Below are 19,483 nucleotides of genomic sequence, written 5' to 3'. Positions count from 1 at the left end.
TCTACGGTGGGCTTATTTTAGTTTAAGCAATGCTGTTGATTGATATTGACTGATTGGTTTTGAAAAAAAAACTCGAACATATTCATTTTACTTTATTATTACAGAACGTCGAAAACCTTAATTTATTGTAAAGGCTACTCCAGGCTTAACATTTATTTTGGTTGATATAAAATAGGTATAACATAATTAATTGATGATAAAATAATAATAATCATAATAGTAGCCCGTTAACTCGTTTTTTCCCAGAGTGGCCATTTAACTCGTTTTTACGGAGTGACCCTTTAACTCGTTTTTCCCGAAGTGGCCCTTTAACTCGTTTTTCCCGGAGTGGCCCTTTAACTCGTTTTTCACAGTGTGGCCATTTAACTCGTTTATTTTTCCCAGAGTGGCCCTTTAACTCGTTTTTATGGAGTGACCCTTTAACTTGTTTTTCCCGAAGTGGCCCTTTAACTCGTTTTCTCCGAAGTGGCCCTTTAACTCGTTTTCCCCGGAGTAGCCCTTTAACTCGTTTTTTCACAGAGTGGGCCTTTAACCCGTTTTTCCCAGAGTGGCCCTTTAACTCGTTTTTTTCCGGTGTGGTCCTTTAACTCGTTTTTCCCGGAGTGGCCCTTTAAATCATTTTTTCCCGAAGTATCCCTTTAACTCGTTTTTACCCGGAGTGACCCTTTAACTCGTTTTCCCGGGAGTGTCTCTTTAACTTGTTTTCCCGGAGTGGCCCTTTAACTTGTTTTTTCCCGGAGTAGCCATTTAACTCGTTTATCACAGAGTGGCCCTTTAACTCGTTTTTTCCCGGAGTAGTCCTTTAACTTGTTTTCCCGGAGTGGCCCTTTAACTCGTTTTTTCCAGAGTGGCCCTTTAACTCGTTTTCCCTGAGTGGCCATTTAACTCGTTTTTTCCAGAGTGGCCCTTTAACTCGTTTTTCTCGGAGTAGCCCTTTAACTCGTTTTTTTTTTCATGGAGTGGTCCTTAACTCGTTTTTTTTTCATGGAGTGGCCCTTTAACTCGTTTTTTCTCGGAGTGGCCCTTTAACTCGTTTTTCACAGAGTGGTCATTTAACTCGTTTTTCACAGAGTGGTCATTTAACTCGTTTTCTCAGAGTGGGCCTTTAACTCGTTTTTCCCGACCTTATAATAGTGAATACGTTCACCGGTGATACGTTGCAACCTCTCAGTATTATTTGTCCCCACAATTATTCACTTTTCTATAACGATAAATGATCGCCACCAACGCATTTTATTGATAAATTGTTAGGCCTAAATAGTTCCTTTTAAAGACTTTTTAATTTTATAGCTATCATTTGTGTTGATATGATCTCGTAGAAGGACACCTGTTTGATGAACGAGCTTCCGCTGCTGCTAAATACATATTTTATTATTATTGTTGTTGTAATGGGTATCAAACTTATCCGTTTTTGCATTTAAAAAAAAAAAAAAAATATGTTTACATGAGGATCAAATCTCATCATTATACACGGTTTAAACGTTGTGCCCATATTGATTCAAATTGAAGTTTGTTTTATTTAGGCCTATGTTAAATTCTTTCTATTCTAAATTTGATAAAATAATTCGAAAAGTAATTTATACTTAATTCCAACACAAGATAGTAGTCAAGCCTATAACACAACGAGACTCTACCGTAACAAGTGTAGATTTTTGTCATTCAATCAATCAATCAATCAATTCAACTTTATTTCAGACAAACTGTCCATATGAAACATATAAATACAAAAACAAAAATAATACAAAGCATTATGTGACAACCGTCATGGAGAGAGGACTAATAATTATTTGTTGACATATAGTGCCTCTTAAAATAAATGTGGATTATGTTTTGGGATTTATTGGATGTAGACTGTAGACATTATTATATTATTGATTACTATAGTTTACAAAACAACACATTATTATGGCTGTACTGATACTAGTTAACACACGTAAAAATATACATGAGATTATATATACAAAAGTTCTATCCATTTTCTATGCAACTTTGAATCTTTTAGAATACGAGAAAAAACACATGTAATTAAAGTATTACAGCTTTTTTCAATTTTTGTTTTGAAACAAAAAATTGATTTCCGAATGTACTCATAGATTGCTTTAGCCTTTAATTCGTATCACGTCATTGTATTTCGTTACATTCAACGATAAATTTCTATTAAATCGTTCTATTCAATGGCCACTTTTTGTAAAAATGTGAGATGTTTTTTATGCCACGCGGTAGGCAGGCAAAATGCGACACTGAAACCTAACCCTTCAAATGCGCGTCTAAAACTGCTTTGCTCCGCGGTCAACATTTGAGCACCGTCTTTTTTCCTCAGCCTGAGCCTTATTAACAGCTACGCATTTGTGGTGTTTATTAATCAACTTAGGGCAGTAGGTATGTTGTAAAAACATAATCGATTATTTAGATTCATTGAAAAGAGAAAATAATCCTGATTTAAGTAGTTTTTTTTCTTCAATTGAATAAACATTATTAACATCACTATTTGTAACTAATTAATCAAAACATAACGGTATTCATAAGCCTACATACATGGCGCCAGCTTAAAAAAAACACGTCTTGTTGTTTCTATATTATTTATGCCTTCACTTACAAAGAATTTATGTCTTTCGGTAGTTAACATATATTCTTCAATTGACGAAATAAATTTGATTTTCTTGATAAAAACGATTTTACAGTTTTACTTGGTGAGGAGCCATAGTGTCGCGTATAATCTTAATATCAAATTTCATTGAAATGTTCTTCTATTGAAGCAACGTTTTACAGTATACTAACGATGCTAAAAAGGGTTTGATCCGGTCGAGGGGATGTTTGTCACAGTCTGGCGTTATATAGCCGCTGTTCTCCCACCGGACACGGAGGTAATGGTCTATTTAAACGTCGTGCACTCATAAAAAGATTTAAGAAGTAGGAGTTTTTACAATAACTGTGGTTATTGGAACCTATTTTATTGTCATTTCTTAAAAATACACAGCTATCACCTCTATGCAATGATTATGATTTACAAATGGAATCTGGATTAGGCTTAGATGACGTAAACACTCTCATCCTTCTCCTCCGTTCAGTAGTAATTTTGTTGTATTGTTGTTTGTCCTTGACTATCCAATTTTTATACATAGTTGCAATCACTAAAGTGGATAAAAACGTGCTTTAGATGTGTGGTTCTAAAAACATTATACATAGCTCACTCAGTGTCTTGAATTCGCTGTTTTGACGACCAACTCGTAATTTAGGTAAACAAATTAATGTTAGCCTATATTAATGAACCAAACTAATACGGCAATAAGTAGAAGAGGAATAGCGTCCCATACAATAATACAACAAAACGCACAGCAACATGTTTTGTTCACTTAGCAAGCTTTAAAGCTCAGGTACAGGCATGAATTTTAAATATAATATTTGGTTAATTGTACATAAATCAAATATTGGTAACAGAAATCAAGACGAAAAAACATGAATTTCCCTTAATATGATCAAATACAAAATTTGGCAAAATTCTTCCATAAAAACCAGAAAGACTTTTTTCAGTAGTTAGGTAGTTAACCTAATGTAATAACATGTCTGGTGACTCCCTAGAAGGTGAAAAAAGATGGATAGTGGATAATTTTTGCTATAGCATGAAAATAAAAATCTGAAGTTGAATAAAAATACCAGAAATGTAATATTAAAGTTATATTAGCTATATTTAGTCATCTGATAACATTTTTTACCACACTGTTTATTTTTCATAGCTTTTTAAAATGCCTCTCTATTTACAAAATTTGTGTACAAAAGAATAGAGATTTTACTGTGTAATTAATTTGAACTATCCCCCCACTGCTGATAAGAAAGTGCTTATTTTCAACAAGCTCGTGTAACACAAATAAAATCCCAAAAATTATGAAACATAGGGGAAACTATAGATCAATAATTATTGGAATGTATGATCAATAGCATTTTTTTGCCCGCATCTGGCCTTTAAGCCAAACATGTGTTTGTTCAGTTATATCACTCCTAGCATTTTCAAACTTTTTCTGAAATGTCCGTATCTTAATATTTATAGGCATACCACTTTCCTAATTCTTCAAATCACAGACTTTTTATTTTATCAATTTGGAATCTGCTTAAATGGTAACATTAATAATCGCCGTGTGCAGTTTGCAGGCCTATCACATTTTTTTTTTATAAACAAGAAACATATGCACCATAAATGTTAGTACTTTTGGCCATTGCTTTTTAGTCCTCCAATTTCTGGGGTAAGTTATTAAAAGCATGTTCTCATTAGTGAGGTCCTCTTATCGACGATTGCGGTGAATTTCAAATAAACGAAATAGTATGTTCACAACGGAACGCATTTTAATTTCAATATGTATATGTGTAGATGACAAACCAAGGTTAAAATGGAATCTCGATGATATTAGTGGTGTCAATACATTACATATGGGGGTAATTTACTTTGATCTAAGAAACGGGTGTGAACATACATCAGTGTATATTGCATCTGTGACATAATATATAAATATTTGTATATTTGAAATATATATCCATCCAAAGGCAAATTACTGAAAAAATGACAATGCTGTATCAATGGCTGGATCTCAATGGAGATACAAAAAAAAAAGCGAAAATCTAAATCAAAAGGATAAGATAAAACAGCCAGAAAAATTAGCAGAGCTTTCGGTCAACACTAGCCGTTCATCAGTGCGTATATTCTATACTGACAAAGGGCTGCTGTTGCTCTGCTAATTTGTATGGCTGTTTTACTTTATCGTTTTGATTTAGCTTTTTGCTTATTTTATTTTGTATCTCCATCCAGGCACTGATACCCACAGCATTGTCATTATTTCCAGTAAACATTGTGTTTTATGTTGGTTTTTTATTTTGAAATTAATCTTGATAAACCATGTATATGTATTCTGCAAAGACTCTTCCTATTTTTTCTACTGTATTTGGAGTGGAAAAGTGTATCCATGGTCAAGAGCTAATCATGTTTTTATAATAGAAGACCGTGAGTCAGCCGAATGTAAATAATATGCTTAAAGATGTATTGTCCCCCTGAAAAAAATAATTCTTAAAACAATTTTGTTGAATAGGCCTATTCCATTTTAATGTAACATAATAGTTATCATTTTGACAAAAAAAAATTATCCGAAAAAAAATGTATGTACCTAAAAAAATTGTAATCTAAAGCAAAAAAATGTCAAATTGGCTGCCAGCCAATGGATTTTTGGTTGAAGTTTAGCATTTATTTTGTAATTTTTTTAAGTGAAAACATATTTTTTTCCGTTTTTTTTTCTATTTTGAAGTGATTAAATAACATATTTAAAGTCTGATTTAATTAATCTTCATTTTTCATGTTTTTCTGGACAATACATCTTTAAAACATTGTGTTTAGTGACTTTACCTATTCTTGTTTATGCTTCTTGATGAAAACACGAGAAAATAATCATCAAAGGACAGGCTTAGATGACGCCACGTAATCTTTCATATTCAGTAAGAATGATTGTTGGCAAATCGATGGGGCTATGTAATGATAATGAATTACCAACGAATCTCCGTGCTTGCTTTTTGGAAACATGGTAAAACGTCATTGAACAGAAAATTGATAATAAGTTAATAATATAATAATAAGTCTTTCAAACAAGATAGATCATGTTTTTGGCGAGATAGAGACAGATAGTAATGCATAGATTACCAAACTAATTTAAATCATCACGCTGTTTTCCGTAGACTCGATGTGAAACGATCGTTTAAAAAATAAAAGAAAAGGTTTATGTGACGTCACATAATATTTAAAGCAGCGAAACTAAGATTTTGACGAATAGGCCTAGAGTTAAAGAATGATGATTAATACGGTAACAAAAACAGTTACATGATTGCTAACATGCCTGTTTGTATGAAATACTAAATACTTATGTAAACTCGATGATAAATACGGTAAAGAATACATTTTAAAATCGACGATGTGTTTTTTTTCTTATATGTAAACTCGTTATGAAACACGGTAAAACATCGTTTGAACTTGAAAGAAAAGTTTATATGACGTCACATTATATTTCAGGCAACGAGACGAAGATCTTGACGAATAGAGGTAATGAATTGCTAGTGCCTGTTTTCGATTATCACATATCCGTACTTATGTAAACTCGTTATGAAACACTGCAAATCAAATTGTTTGAACTTGAAAGTTTATATGACGTCCCATTTCAAACAACGAGACGAAGATCTTGACCAATAGAATTAATAAATTTCCAATGTTATGGCGCGCCAAAAGCTACCATTTATTCGAAAATAAATATCTATCAAAACTTTGGCCTATCTCTATTAAAATACATATCTTTTAGGTTCTATCTCTATTAAAACCAATCTTAGTTTTAAATTCTCGTTAGCAGAAAAAATTTCTATTAAAAACTAAAATTATTTTACTGTAAACATTAAAAAGATTCGTATTCTGAATAAGTGACATACAACTTGTACAGTTGTATTATTATTCTTATGTAAACTCGTCGGCGTGCATGTTTTCACTTTTAAACTTGACGAGAACAGAGTACAACATCGTTTACAAAAACTTTTGACGTCAGAGAATCGTTCAACCATTAGAGGTAGTATATCGGACGGAAATGAACATACAAAAATAACGAGTTTGTTTACAAAACGTATCTTATTCATGTTGTCATTAATTGGAACAGAATACCGACACAGCTTCTACGCCGTCAATTTGTTCTCGCCAAGGTGTTAAGATGTTTCGAATAGTTTTACTTTTTTATATGCACGGATTAATTTTTGTTATGTAACACTTTTCCTAACAGTGTGCATATTAATGTTTATGATCATGTTGGTAATCCTTCTATCAATCTTACTTTTCTGCTCAATATTCATTCTTCGATTCCAGGATGTTTTTGCAACCAAGTTTTGAGTAAAGAGAAATTATTTTATTGGCCTGTTTATTTGGATGTTTGATCATTGTTCGTGCTAAAATTTAAATTGCTTCCGAAAAATGCATATTTTATCCCGAATCTTACTATAACGTACAAAAAACACATTTAGGAGGAACAATTTCCTCATTTTAGCATATATCCATCGAAGTCCATTTTGTGATATTTCAATTTATAATTTATATTTAAAAAAAAATGAATGAGGAATATTCTGTGTAATATTATTATTTTGTTAATTACTAGGGGCCAGAGGCCTAAAGTAAATAAAGTCAGGCGATAAGCCTGAATGAATGAATGTGTCGGCTTATCTCAAAATGTTGAAACAATCTGACCGTTTTGAATAGAACAATTGAATAGAATTTTACCGTTGAATGGAACGAAATATCCAACGCCATGTGATACAAAATCAACCAATTACATTGATATATTTTTCGTCTTATAAAGATAATTTAGATTTATTGGCCAATCATATTAAAACAGGTTAACCTATTGATTGGATTTCAATGAATATTTATATTTACTAATTTTAATCGATTTAACATTGTGGAACTTGAATCATTCGGTCTATGACCAATGTTAATCTCATCTAGTTTAAAAATACTCGTATTCATTTTGATTGATTAAACTTTTTATTAAATTATTTTTGCCTCCGTAAACGTCTTTAAGGCCAATTTACACAGACGAGCGGTAACGTAAAAGCGGAAAACAAAAATATAGAATTTATGTTATTCCATGACCATTAACACAGAACGCGGTCGGGCGGTTGAGCGAAACAAACCCGCCCAGGAACAAGTAACGCGGTGGTGTAGATTGGTATTTACGCTAACACGCGCTTGGGCTAAAGATTGACATTGTATTAGAGGCCTAATAAAAGTTGAGTAATATATATTATGTTGCCATATGGTTAATGTTTAATTAAATAAGAATTGTTTTGCTGTTATTGGAATAGCAAAACAATTTGCGTCGTCATTATAATCATTTAAGTATCTACATATTAAAAGTAATCCGTCTTAAATGAATGTTGTCTTAAGTTGAGTCAATTTTCAATTATTACTCGCTTTCTTCAACCACAGAAAATTTAAAATAGAGTGAGAGATTAAAATATTTTTATCTGCCGGCCCGTACTCAGAACATTTAAACATTTTAGAAAATGGTGGCCCCTCTGGGTAGGTGTTTGTGTGATTAAGTAAGTGAGTGAAAAGGTTTTGACTGTTGTGGAAGGGGATGGTACTCTGTATACACTATCGAACTTTATGTGAAATTGATTGAAATTTATATTTATACTGGGTAACCTCTTCAGTCAAAGACTGGTCTCCCAGAGAGCCCAGTTGGTGATCAGTGGCTGTGATGTACTAATACACCGGGGTAACACCCTACTCGTCTCGAAAGATGTACTAGGTTCTTTAAAGTGCACACGAGCTAGATGTGTACACTGGACCTACGGTTTATAGTCCTTATCCGAGAAGACTCGTTCTACCTCCAAAACCTTAGAGTGAGTGAGCTTCGAACCCCTGCCGATGTTATGACTACGTAATTACGGTTCCACTGTCTTAACCGCTCGGCCACTCACTCTAAAAGGTGATATTCCTATATATGGACATGATGATATCATATCACTTCCATATTTTGGTATATCACTACCATATTAGTTTGATAGTGTAGACAGCTTAACAAACAAAGCTCAGCCTCACATTGGTCGGGGGAAATTTGGAAGCTGTGCTTCGAAATCCAGTGTCATCTGACGTCCTCCAATGATGGATCCCAATTTCCTATCCTGCATACATGTCTGTTGTTCTTCAGTGAACGGTGAAGCATGTGGAGTCAATCATTTTGCACCATCCACACAAGCCAGAACTGCTCTTTCAATTCCTTTTGCCTGGGTTGATCTCCAGATCACCCGCTCAGACACAATACTTTCCCTCGAATCTTGTTTTGCCCCCAGGAGAGAAAAAAAGTTACGTTTTGCTCGAAAGACCTGATAACGTATAGTTACATAAAATCGACCTTAAATATCTTGTAACAATATCGAGTCAAAGTAATGGTATTGATTCGAATAGTATTTCAACTAAACTTACTTGCTAGAAAATCGAACATTTGACATTTTATACGGCTGGTAATTGATATTTTGTACTACTAATGGATTGTAACCTTTGAAGATGATCTTAAAGAGAAATATAGGACGACATACCGTAATTATTAACAATATGGCATTTTAGTACAGTTGTTGGAGTGTCCATACGGACGGCTTTACCGCGTTGAAACGCCGGTTATTATCGTCTTATAGATAGACCCGGTCAGAGCCTGGATGAGAGAGACCATCTGAGAATATTTGGGTGCTGTCTAGACTATTTAGAGAGCGATATGAGAGAATAATAATGTTGAGACCTGTCTGATTATTGCTTGTATCTTCAGACAAGATACTTTACTACACTAGATACATTATTTTGTCGTCGTCCTTCGGATAGGACGTAAAAGCCGTTGTTAATGTAATGACAGAACTCAGACCCGGTACTATTCGTAAAAGAGTATCGTGCAGGATCATATAATGGTCCTGTACTGGGCCCCCTGGGAGGACAGTCTCGTACTGAAGAGATCACCAAGAATTAATATATTTGAGGACTAAGTTTGTGACATTAAACTGACTCAATAACTAAGTGTATACATTGGAGGATGTTCAACCTGTATATTCTTTAGGCCTGTCGTAATGGAACTGTTTGTGAGAGCACGTAAAATTCCCCTACATAAAATTCCCCCCGAAAATTTTATTTGTTTTAACATTTTCTTTATTAGTTCTAAAGTGTAAATAGGCTAACTGCACACTACAAAGTAGTGGATGAGAGTTTGGTGTAATGGTTATGTATCCAGCCTCTCACAGTTGAGGTCCCTGGTTCAAGTCCGACTGAGGTTTTTTATTATTGTTTTTTTTTTTTTTTTTTGTGGACCTTGATCTTTAACCCTGACCCTTCAAAATGTCACCACATTTATATGAGTCATTGATCATTGTGGCTAAGTTTGGTGAGAATCGGATAAAAACTGTGGTCTCTAGGCAGTAAAATAGTTTTTTGTTAGTTGTGACCTTGACCTATGACCTTTCCCCCTCAAATTCGAAGTCGTCCGAGCTTTTTTGGCATAGACCATTGTGTCCAAATTTGGTTAGAATCGGATAAAAACTGTGGCCTCCAGGCTGTTCACAGACACACACACAAACACACAAACACACACACAAACATACAGGGGTGAAAACATAACCTCCTTTGCGGAGGTAATAAGATTAAAAGATTATTAAAATAATCCAATTAATCCACGTCTAGCCAGCAGAGAAGAAAACAGTTTATAACTATTACATGATAACATTAATAAACTAAAGAGAAATCCCAACAAGAAACACCAAGAGTAAAGTATTTAAGTAATGAGGTTGTTAGTCAGCAGACAAGAAACTTCAGGTGGTGTTTATTGTCTTTAGACATAATACCGTACCTTAGAATCGGGTGATATTTTGATAACAAAACTCTCTTTCTAAAACCCAACATTGAACATTGATTGAATAAGTTACGAACAGGACCGCGGACCAGACTGGTATTATTTTACACAATTATAATAGAATGTACTAATTAGCATTAGTCTATGTCTACCAATCAAATTGAACAATATAATATACCGTATATTTCAAGCAACTGAAATATACGTTGTCTGTCATGATAGGATTATTTAGTAATATGAAAATAATTATTACTATGGAAAACAGTTTGCGTGATCAAATGGTCAGTTAAACATTTTAATTCTATAAAAGTAATCATCAGACTGAAAGACTATACTAATAAGAATGTTGAAATGTTAAATACTAACTTTAAAGTTTAAAATATTATAAAATTTATTTCATTGATAACCTAATTATTCAAAGTGTACGTGTTAATGATTGTCGTATTCTAAGAAATTGTACCGTTTTTACACTTCTTACCGCTTCATGGGCACTAAGGCATTCGACCGAGTTCTTAATAGTCAGAGAAGTAGGTCGAACTGTCACCTTTGTATTAAGTATTTATCATTTCAGGCCCCATAAAGTTAGAATATATTACTATTAGTAAACTATATGATATTAAGCGTAATGATCGTATTGCCTACGTTCCAATAACAACGAGAAAACAAATGTAATGAGGTATATGATTCTGTAGACAAGCATAGCCAATTTGACCAACATGCCATCAAAGCCTGTTTTTCTGTCGACGTTATTCGACGCTATCGTCGTAGTTCAACGACGATCGTTTGAAAACGATCAAGTTGAAATGATAACGATAGCGAGTACCTTTTCCTGTAAATCGTTAACATTTCAATGTTTACGTAGGAGATTGCCGATTATTGTTAACGGTAGCGTCGAATAACATCGACATGAAAACAGGCTTTATCAATTAGAAACCTACAGACAATTTAAGATTTTTATGTTTTTTTAAAATGAGTTTGTGTCTACTTGCATAGAAATAAATTACTTAAATAATTCCACGCGTCTAATTAGTGTTTAATCATGGCTTTTAATACTAAAGGCCCCTTTATAGCCTACTATACGACCGATAAACAAACGACGATAATCCAGACGTGCTTTGGGTCGTGCGCATGCCCTATCCGCGTTTCCCAATACCCATTTTCAGTCGTAATAAGCTACCACACTGTTTCCTAATGCTTCCGTTCTCTTGAATATAACTGCCTAAAAGGAGCGGCGCGAAAAAACGGTTTCAAAGAGTAAAATATCAGGCTTACATTATTTTGATGGCAAGCCAACTTCGCCAAACACTCAATCCAAACCATTCAACAACGATTCATTAATCTCCAAATCCACACCGTTAATTGAAATACAAACTATTCATCGTCGAAACTGAGCTAATCAGGTCCCGTGGCGAGTTGACATTTTGAATGGGAAAATAGTCTTCATTGCGCTTTAAAACTCCCCTAGAATTAGGCCTTGAGCCCTGGACATCATTACTCTTCAAACTGTCTCTCTTTTAGATTTTAACGTGAGCAGCCCACGTTTTTTTTTAGCGTAAAGCTGATATCAATAGCACCCAACTCCAATGATGGATGTATTATTTTCAAATCGTAAACATACTGTTAATACGTCTCCAAGGCATAAGACGTGCGTACAATAACGACTAACGGAGCATTTTGTAATTTGTATACAATTTAATAGACTTTAATCTGATTGATGTTCGTTTTGTATTTAAATTGTTTCCTGTTAGTAAAACCAACCCTATAAATGATTATTTTCCTTTGTGGGAATCATACTTTAATTGAAAATTAAATAGTGAAAGGAAGTTTAAAATCTAATTTTAGTATTTGTTTTTATTTAAAAAAAAGTCTCGCTAACCTCTACTCGATGTGAGTACAATAGATTCACCGCGGCCGTGCTAATAAACTGTATTGATTGATTGTATCATTATTTTAATACTGAATTATCATTTGACAGATTTTGATTTTTTTAAATCCAATGTAATGTACAGAACGTCACTTTTTAACATGGAGTATCATAGTTATAATATAATACTTAAGGCTGACGTGATTTTGATATACTATTGCGGTAAATTTGAGAAAAAAATGACATTTTATTGATGTTCTGTGGCCTGGCGGCTCTGTATCCCCAGGTGACAATCCTGGACAATCACACTGGTTCTGTATTATTGATAGAGCATTGTAATTGAAATTTAGAAACCATTGTAAAATAACATGTCAATTACGGTACTAGACGTATATTAAATATTCAATGCAATAGCTGGGTGGGATCCCAGATTAGTATTTGTACATACACTTTACACCATGGAGATACCTCTGTGATTGCGTTAGTTACACTCCGTTATGCGTGATTAATAGGATGACGTAATGAATAAACGGCATAAATAAGGAGAAAGGGAGACTTCTAATGGTGTTTTAACAGTTGCGTTCAATGTATATAAATTTCCATTATTTAATAAAAGGACCCCGTCTTCGTTCCGTGAAAAGGAACCACTCTGAATGTGATAGATTAACAACGTGCAAAACGAGGATTATATTCGGAAAGGAAGGCAGCGCCGTTTAAATGTATATGATTTTCCATTAGTTAACAAAGAGACACAGTCTTCCTTTTCGTGTGAATGCAACTTAACAATGTTTCGAGTCAAACGAGACCGAGAATTACATTAGGAGCATGGTGGATGTTTATTTTTTAAAGCAACTAATTTGACTTTAATATAGTGATTGACTAGTCACGATCGACCAACATTCTGTATTCGTTATCAAATATGTTAACATTGGATTTAAAAAACATGCATGAATTAATCTAGAGTGTTATTCACCTGGACAGAACTAGTTGATACATTGAAGTTCCAGATAAAATCGTCACTTTTCATTGGTAAACTCGCTTGCGTTGCGTCTCTAGGAACCAACCAAGCATTAAGCGGGTGGTTCCCACTAGCGACGCCACGTTTAAACGCAACCTATTATACGCAACGTAAGAAAATGACCTTTCAATAAAGCGTGGTTCCCACTTGCGACGAAACACAAGGACGTAACGCAACGCAAGTGAATTGACCAATCACAAGGGATGGCTTATTCGCTTGTGATTGCTAACCGTCTATAACTTCGCTTGTCATTGGTTAAAACGCTTGCGTTGCGTTTACGTCTTTGCGTTACGTTCTAGTGGGAACCAAGCTTAATTGTGTTGCTCCCGCCTGCGTGAAATCAAACCTGCGATGTTCGCAGCACTGTTGCGTCGTCGGTTCGCTGTGTTGCGTTACGTCGTTTGTGGGAACCACGCTTTAAGCTTGGTTTCCACTAGAACGCATCGCAAGGACGTAGACGCAACGCAAACAAGTTGATGATAAGCGACAGTTCGATTACTGTATCGCTTGTGATTGGTCAAATCTCTTACGTTGCGTTAGGTCGTTGTGTTTCGTCTCTAGTTGGAACCACGCAGTAGTGTGAACGTAGCTTTACGAGTGTGTTAAATGTGTTAGGTTTTTTTTTTAAAACGTTGTTAAAGATTGAACCGTAATTGTTATGTAGTGGCTGACCACTGATTGTTTTAGGCGGTTTTCATTCATTAACTGTGTCCTGACTACGGTATAGACAAAAAAATTGAATAATTGAAAGCTAAAGTCATCTCTTAATAGTTTCCGCACGCCGCGAGGCGGTTAACATTTGTTTACGTTGAATCTCCAAAGCTTGGTTCCCACTAGAACATAACGCAAGGACGTAAACGAGGGCGTGTGGCGCAGTGTGTTGGACGTTGGACTACCGATCGTCAGACCTAGGTTAGAATCCAACTCTCGCCGCATTGCTTGTATCCGTAGGCAAGATACTTTACTTACGTTGCCTCTCTCCACCCAGGTGTATAAATGGGTACCCAGTTAGATCTAGACACAACTGCGCTGGTTACCGGCTGCATTAGGGAGTATGTTTCTATACGTGTTTGATCCCAAAAAATACTGGGGTAATAATGCTTGTAAAGCGCCTTTGAGCATGATTACTCATGAAAAGGGCGCTATATAAATCTGGTATTATTATATTATTATTATAAACGCAACGCAAGCGTTTTAACCAATGACAAGCGAAGTTAGCAATCACAAGCGAATAAGCCATCACTTGTGATTGGTCAATTCACTTGCGTTGCGTTACGTCCTTGTGTTGCGTCGCTAGTGGGAAACACGCTTAAAGATAAATGCGTTGTTACCCACATGTCCCACTAAAATAGTGTAACAGTAGCCTATTCTCGTACAATGTCGTGCTTAACAGCACGAACTGCTCTTTCATTGCATGCGACCGTATACGGGCACAGGGCAGAAAAAGTGATGACATAACAAATACTTTTAGGTAGGTATAATCAGTGATTCATGTGGGAGAAAGGGTGTGGTTTGCAGACAAATACTGTTATCTGTCTCTAGACATGATACCGCACGAAAATTTGGTGCAAATGACAATATGCTTGTGTGAGAAGAATTTTCACACTTTTTATTTACAATTTCTGAATTATCATAAACATGTTTTAATATATCATTTTGAATTTTCATTTATATTTTGTTATTCAAACTATCGCTGTATGTGTTTAAGTAGAAGGCTTTATACAGTATAGAAAGATCAGCTTCTATTTTCTTTCAATTCTGTCTGTCAAGTTAAATGTTATTTATGTTACTTCAAATGACGTATAACATCCGATACATGATACGATTATTGGACATTTACATTTATATTACATGTTTGCGTAAACAAACTTTCAATTGCTTAGTGTCATCACTGTACTGAATTTCGTTTTTGAAGGTTCGTAAACACGTCTGAAACGGGTTTCTGTTTCACTTGCGTTTTTTTTTTTGATCACCTTAAATGCCAATTTACACACGATAAGCGGACAACCGCGTAGCTTAGTTCCCATGTAGAGTGTGTATTTATCCTGATAGGAAACCGGCTGTGCGCTCCGAGTTGTTTGTAAATGTTAGCGCTCGTCTGGGTAAATTGGCCTTAAAGCACCTTTTTCTGATTACCAACCTCCGTTCGCACAATCCGGTTTCCTATTGGATGTAAACGCAAAAACATATAAGCGCAACGGAAGTAATTTTACAAATCAGTACGCGTACAACGTGATGGATCATCATGTACCGTGTCGTGATTGGTCACATTACATTGCGTTGCGTCCTAGTGGGAACCAAGCTTAAAGGGTCGTTCGCACCTGTTTCAGGACGGGTCAGGTCCGGCGATTCGAACGTCAATGTTTCGTTTTCATGTGCTGAAACATGTGTAAAATACACTAAAGTCTCGCGTGGGTTTACGCGAAACAAGCTTTCTACAACTGACGTAGTCGAGATATCGCTAAATTTTAAAAAGCGAAAGTAAAGGTACGTATCGCGCCCTATATAATGCATACAACTTGCCACACTGAGCATAATATGCGCATATTTCTGCCAGACTTGGGCCCTTATTATTTATAGTAGGCCTACTTAATAGATTGACAGCGTCGTCAACTATCTATATGGTCAATATAATCGCATTCTTTCCTGGTAGGGTGTACCTTTTATCGCCAAAGATAATATGCCTACTTTATATACAGGTAATAAATTCGACTATATTCATCTTCATTTATCTAACTAATCTGTCATCCGTAAAATTTAGAATTGAAATTTAAATTGTGTTTATAAACACAAATGGGGATTTAACCAAACCCGTCAGTGTATGCGCATTTATGTGTATTTGCCACGACGAACTATAGTTGCTTGACTTTCCTTTATGCACAGCCTTACGGCAAAGATACACTTATTGCATAACCATACAATAATATATAAACTGACAGTCGTTAGGCCTACCTTACTTTAGCTCCTTGACTTTACCGTAGTTTGCATCTGATTGATACTAAAAATGACATGCGAATAATATTATCACCGTTCTTTTTACCCAGAATATTGGATTGTACAAAATGTAATAGATCATTATTGAATTGAAATAATTAAACATTCCAATAAATGGCACCGCCCCCTATCACCGATACTAATAGTGTGTTGGAGGGAGGATTCAGTTTCTTTATATCTCAAACTGTAATGCTTAAGACATAAACATACGTGTTTTAAATAACATACTTTAAATAGCTTACCTGCACCTTAATCACACGGATGAATCTTCGGCGATTTTAGTTTGAAAATACTAAGCAAGCATTAGTGATGTTTCCACTCAGATTGCGGCTTTGTCGGCGTAATATGGGCAGGCATCCGGATAATGTTGACACGACTTACACCTCATTACACGCATCTATTGGCCACAATTATCTAAAGAAATTAAGATTCGGAATTAAAAGTGTACATAAACAAACCCGGCGTGTGAACGCGGTCAAGACCCTAACATATTGGTGGCGAGGGGGTGTACACTGTTTTAACGATAGGTATCTTAAGCTCTGTCTACACTATCAAACTAGTTTGACACAAAAAGTGTGATGTGCCCAAATATGGTAGTGATGATGTCACATAAAGTTTGACAGAGCTTTAAGATTGGTTCCTTGTTGCGTCCACCAAATAAGAACCAATAGTTAGGACAGCGACTTATAACACGTTGTATACGCAGAAATGGAAAATGGCTTTGTAATGGATTTGTAATATCCGCACAGGATCGACCCGACAAGTAACATGAGTTTATACGGTTTTAGTGGGCCTACAGTAAAATACATTTTGTACTTATTTTATAAAGGTATTAGCCAAGTAGAGGATGGCTTAGTACAGCTTTATACGCATGCGTTAAACGTTGATATAACACAGTTTTGTTACGCCTGCGTTCAAATGTTAATAATATCACGAACTTTGTACGTGCGTTTAATCGCTGATTACGGCTTTTGTGCGCGCGTCAATCGGGTTAATGTTGCCGACGCACAACGCGGAACCAGTCTTCAATTTATAAAATCAACTACGGAATATTAATAGCATTGTTTTGTTTTCAAATAATGTTTATTGACTAAATATATGTAATACCTGTATCAGCTTTAAAAGAAAACGATAAATCAACTGTAACAACCAGGCCAGACAATATAATACGACTTTAGGGTTTTCTTTTCTGAGTTACCAAAAAAAAAAACGGTAGTGAATAAACCTTATACTAATGCATTTTCAATCTTAGAATTGCATTATATTTTTTTCGTTAAAAAAACTATTTTAAAAGCAAATCGCTCTGAACAGGAAACAATTCTTTGATTTATAACGGAAGACCAAGTACGCCAAAAAATGCCGATAGCAATACCTCAATAAATAAAAATTACGAAAGGTTATGGTTTATGCAACTATATTTGTTTGCAGTGAAAGATATACTTAGCCTAATTTAACTATCAAAACAAATTTGAGGAGTAACGTTTGTCTGTAACACCTGCATTTTCAAAGCCGACGCCAAAGATATTATTTTTTTACTGTGAGGTTTAATAGCAGAACAATGTAAATTTAGATTATGTAATTGTGGGTAAAAGGCCGTAGATGCTGCGCTAACTCATCAAAAAAAAAAAGAGAACCGAGCTTTATGGTATGATAATAAATCAGTATATTCACACTTATAGTGTGTAGTCGATCCTATGATAGTCGGATCCTATGATAGTCGTATCATATCTAGCGACAATAAACAGCTTGCTGTATCGTGTCTGCTGACGACAATACAGTGATATGCTCAAATATGGTAGTGATATGAAATCATCATGTCCATATATGGGTACGTCACATGTTTTTGTCATAGTTTGATAATGTAGACAGAGCTTTATACAAGCGCCATTGATGAATTACAATTACGAAATTTACCTTTTTTTTAAATCAGAGTAAAATATCATTATTAAATGGAGTAATTACGTAATTTAATGAGGTACTTCGTAAACGTTTTGATAAATGTTTGATACAGCATTCTATAAAACAACATTTAAAACAAACAAATTTGTTGCTTTAATGCAGCCGCCAAATGAATGTAAGGGCATCATAATTCAGGTTTCTAACTGACTGTCGATGGTCAGTTAACATCTATCTAATGACAGTTGCAGAACCAGGATACAGTAAGCATACGTCATGATATGCATTGTGGACGGCTAATCATCATCTTACAAGCCTTTTGTTTATAATATTGTATACTTATAGTTCATCTTAATAACATTGGCCTTGTAGACTTTACAAATTATTCGGCAGACTATTAGGCTGTAGGCCTATATAAAAGATGTCGACAGTTTACGTTAATCGATTCCAAGCACTTAAACACAATGATTACACCACTTTTGAACATTCAGCATACAGAGTTAAAAAATTACTTTAAAATATAGGATAATCACGTGTAATTTGAGGGTTAAAATCCTCGAGTACACATTTGCCATCATTAGCTGTTTGATGTGTCTGTCACACATGTTACAATAGGTAATTGGTTTTTAGATGTCTGTTAGAGACACTCGCAGTATCCGATTTAATGATGTTTATGTAGACGTTAAGTGTGTGACGATAGAGATGAATCTGCAATGTTGATGATGATGAAATGATGCCTTTTATTTTATATATTTAACATTTGTTTATATAATTTGAGGTATCTATATTATATAATACCATAATACGATATATGTGGCACATGCAAGGAAAATCTGACATAATTCGGAATTCAAATACTGAAACTACATGATCAAAGATTTAAAATGCTGAAAAAAATAGCTTGATACTATGTCTGCTTCTAGAGATATCACAGTCTGAAGTAGTTTTTACAATCAGTGTTTTGAGAAAAATGCTTTTAAAGTTGAGAATAATTTCGAATGTATTTCCAGTTTATTTAAAGATGCATTGCCCCTCCCCCCCCCCCCCAAATAAAAACATGAAAAATTAAGATTAATTAAATTACACTTTGAATAGGTTATTTTATAGTTAATAAAGTTAATCCCCTCCGTAACAAAAATGTTTGCTCATATAAAAATTACAAAATAAATGGTCAAATTCAACCATAAACCCATTGGCTGGCGATTTTTAAAGTATTAAGGTAAATTTTTTAAGGATAATAATTTCTTTTTCGATTCAATTTTTGTTCAAAGTGGATAACTATTATGTGACCTTAAAATGGCATATTAAAAAAAA

At 34.7% G+C, this 19,483-nt stretch overlaps 2 protein-coding genes across 3 annotated transcripts in view; one reads left to right on the top strand and one right to left on the bottom strand.

Moving 5' to 3' along the window:
* The window catches only part of LOC140062497 (orexin receptor type 2-like), a 49,682-nt gene that overhangs the window by 9,474 nt on the left and 20,725 nt on the right, over nucleotides 1-19,483 (bottom strand). For both annotated transcript variants that reach the window (XM_072108743.1, XM_072108742.1), the window contains one exon: nucleotides 16,516-16,687. The gene's annotated coding sequence lies outside the window, so the exon portion shown is untranslated. The remainder of the gene's footprint in view (nucleotides 1-16,515; nucleotides 16,688-19,483) is intronic.
* LOC140062499 (3-oxoacyl-[acyl-carrier-protein] reductase-like) overlaps nucleotides 1-19,483 on the top strand; it is a 48,755-nt gene that overhangs the window by 20,683 nt on the left and 8,589 nt on the right. The gene's annotated exons all lie outside the window — the stretch shown is intronic.

The sequence above is a fragment of the Antedon mediterranea genome, chromosome 11 (assembly GCF_964355755.1).
Source record: "Antedon mediterranea chromosome 11, ecAntMedi1.1, whole genome shotgun sequence".
NCBI lineage: Eukaryota > Metazoa > Echinodermata > Crinoidea > Comatulida > Antedonidae > Antedon > Antedon mediterranea.
Note: the sequence above shows the minus strand (reverse complement) of the source record. Positions and strands in the feature narration are given on the sequence as shown.